We start from the raw sequence: 3,887 nt of genomic DNA on the forward strand, positions 1-3,887 counted from the left end.
GGAGATGCACACAATCGCTCGACGCGCGCAAGCACAAAAGCCTCTGCGGAAGTTTAGCGGTTCGCTTATCGAAGTTCCGTGGCAGAGCGCGCCTTTCAACGAAAAGCGAGCTTTAATTAAATCCCCGGCCAGATTTCAACAAACTACACCGACGACGACGATGTGGACCATTCGAGCGCTCGACGTCTTCGTCGCCGTGGAAAAAAAATCACCGGAGGCATTTCAATGGGCTTGAAAGACGAGGAAGAAATTTTAGACTTGATGATTTTGAATGAAAGGGTTTTGTTCCGCTGGAAAATGAATTGGCCAAAAGCTTAATTGTAAGCTATTATGAGTTTGACGCTTATTATTCGAGAGGATTTGCATGAAGTTCGTCGAAACTCATCGATAACTATTGATGAAGACTCCGTTTCATTTCTATTGACTATTTTTTGCTCTGAGTAACGTTCAAAAAAAATTTTAAAATCGATTTACTCAAAGTTCATCGCTCATTTACAATAGTTGGAAATTTTTTAAACTAACAAAAAGACATAATTATACGATTTTCATCAAGCTCGATAGTGATTCGCGTTGCTCAGTGATATCGCTTACGAAGTGACATTGTCAAGTAGGATTCGAAAATTTACAACCAAGTGTCGTGATCTGTATCCAACCTCAAACACCGTGAAATGCAATACTCGAGCAACAGTCTTATCACTATAATTACGTTTATAACAAAAACAGCTCGTTAAAACTTCATCCCTCATATAAAAGCGCATGTCGCATTCTTTTTCTTTAAAAGCGAGCATCGTTATCGCGCACTTTACAACGAGAAGCTCCGTAAATTCCGTTAAAACACGGCGTGGCAAGCGATCTCGTAAATTATTAGTGTTTTTAGCACGGTTCCGCAAATAAAACTACGCTGAGAGGTAGCATCCACCGTGGCTGCTATCGAGATCCGCGAGAGAGCAGACCTAACGGTAAACCGGCGGGGAAAAAAATCATAAGGAAATCTCAGCAAAATCATAAAATCCTTAGATTTTCTCGCTTGCGAGGTTTAATGAGAGTGCTGCTTTAGCTTTGCAATCCGTCAAGGCGGTCTGACTGGTTTTGCCGCTCGTGGACACACACACACACGCGCGCACGTACTCGGAAGAAATTAAAAAAAAAAATTTTTCTGTTTGTAAATGTGTTGCCTATTCGTATTTTGACGAGTTTTCCGTAAAATAACGGAAATAGCCTATCACACGCAAGCTTTTGCCTATTATATATAATTAGAAGAAACTTAATCGAGCAACTGCTATATGCATGCCATATTTTACGACAACTGATCATTATCATCAAAATGAAATAATAAGATAGTATTTGCTCAGCGTCTCTTATTAATAAATAGCGACATTATTTACTTTAGATATAGATCATATAGAACATGGAAATTGGATTAGAAGTCACATGCGCGTGTCATCGAAGATATCATTGAAAAGAGAAACAGCGCCAAAATTGTTTTAGCTCGTAATATATCATCAATAGCACCGTTGAAATCATCGCGCTGTGGGGATTACGATTTATGCTTGATGAGGAACTAACCACTGTGAAAGCAGATGCGCAAAAGCAAAAACAAAAAAAAAATGAAATGTTACTTCTCGTTTATAGCCACCTGTGTACGAGCTAAGTGCTGATTAGATATGCGAAGAAACGCAGGCACACGGCGAAATAGGAAATGAGATGGATTTGATTTTTTAATTCAGTTCTGAGAAACGTAACGGAACTATAAACTGCAATTCATAAATGCACTGATAAATTATTCAATATGCATATCGTTCCAATAAAGCTAAATATCGTCGAGCAATAATGGAGGTTTGATTTCACGATCATGTTGATTCCTTTTACTCGAAGCTTTTTGTGAAAAAATCACTGAGCTTTCAAAGTATATTTCAATCAATGCTTTGAATTTTTTCAGGTCATACAGTTTTCTGTAAAGTAACATGTCCTTGATGTATACCTAGCCAATGCCCATTCGTGTCCTCCTCGAATTGGCTTTAGAATGTCATTCGTCGCCAATCAATTAAGATTACTATTGAACGAAAGTGTATCAATTTTGGCAAATATCAGATCATCTCGTTAAAATGTATTGAACAACCACCGGCACTGGAGTATTAAATGTTTGTTTTTCTAGATACACGTAAGAACTGTCAGCGAATCAGCTCGATCTTTGGATGGAGACATCGCAATCTCGTCAGCACCGACTCGAAATAACTTTGCATCTAAAGAAAAGCAAAAGTCGCGAGGTACTAATTGCCACGGAATAACCGTAATTCAGATATAGATTCCAAACAGAGATGGTAGCAACAGAGGTAGCCTGGAGCGATTAGAAACAAAACGGGATAGGGAAAAAAGAAGATCGAGAGGAAGGGTGGGGGAAGGAAAGACACTCGTGGGACGCGTTAATATCTCGTTACATCGCCTAGGGGATCGTGCTCGGCTGTTCTGCGCAACGCAGCGTGCAGCGGGGAGGTCCCGCGCGCGCGCGCCAGCAGCTAAATCCCGCGGAATCAGCCGTATAATGCCAGGGCCCTATACGAGCTTATAGCACGTCTCTCGCTCGCTTTGTATGTACTCTGCATGCGTGTATACTTGTGCTCCGCGCAACTACCGGTGCTTGTGCTTGCATTAGCTTGTTTATGCCCCCGCGCCGCCGTTGCCACCTTGTTTTATTTAGCATCTCGTTTGTATGCAAGCTTGATCGAGCTTTCTTCTTTTTTCTTTTTTTACTGCCTCGTAGGCTCGCTGTTTTTTGCTTTTTCCATGCCTCCGGAATTGCCTGTTCTCGTCCAGTTCAGAAAGTTGCCGCGGATAGTTACATTCGGGATGTACGAACGAGTGTCAGTTGTTACGCTAGTTGTCACTAGCTGCAGAATCTTGATGTATTTTGCGTGATGCGGCGATATTTCATCAGAGTTAATATGTTATTGTGACTTGCGGTTTCTTGCTCAGGGTACAGTGCAAAGTCTTAGGTGGATTATTTTTATTCAATTGGAATTATTCAATATGGATGTGGAATTTTTTTGAACCATTTTTTTCTTTATAATTTGTTTCCATAACAATTTACAAATAGTCTACAATAGCAATAAATTACTAGAGCGATACTGCCAAACCTCCAGAGCGCCCGTTGAAACTAGATATTAAGGTAAATTAACATAAGCAGTTATATTAGCAGCTATATCCTTGTTATTTCCTTGTTATTTCCTATTTCCAATGCTGCTTGTTGATTTTCCCGCTGTAGTGATAGATAATTGATTGGAGATCAAACCATTGTTCAATATTCGTAATTCGGTTCCACGGAATAAAATAGTACGGAAGCAAAAGAAAAGGCGATCCGCTTGATCCCTGATTTTCTATGCCGGCGCATAGACCGAGCGCAGAAAGTTCTTTTTCTTTCGGCGATTTGTCGTGGAATTAGTCACGCTTAAAAAGGCTCCGGTTCGCATTGCGCTGGCTCCTGCGCGCGGCGCGACCTCGCGTCCTCAAAAATAAATCTCCATCTTTTATCTTTATCTCTTCCCCCTCGTTTGGCCTCAACTTGCGCCTCGGCGCTGGCAATATTGTAGCCTAAACGAGGGTGGAGCCACTTGCGCGCGCGATATTGCGCCCTTTTTCGCAATTCCTTGCAGCTTCCGCCTCCTTTCTCTCCTCCTCGCGCCAGCCAGCGAGAAACTCGATTGCGCCTTTAGCTGCCCTCCCGTGCTATGATTTTATTTCGCCGCGCGTTATTCTTGTATTCATAGCTTGCGATAGCGAATCTCTCTCTCTCTCTCTCTCTCTCTCTCTCTCGGCTTTTTCATCGAAACAACAATGAGTACCGCGATGCCTGAGCCAAATGACGCGCTGATTCTTACAAGGAGAATTGG

The sequence above is a fragment of the Phymastichus coffea genome, unplaced genomic scaffold, assembly GCF_024137745.1.
Source record: "Phymastichus coffea isolate CEN01 unplaced genomic scaffold, Cenicafe_Pcof_1.1 PCOF00033, whole genome shotgun sequence".
Classification (NCBI taxonomy): Eukaryota; Metazoa; Arthropoda; class Insecta; order Hymenoptera; family Eulophidae; genus Phymastichus; species Phymastichus coffea.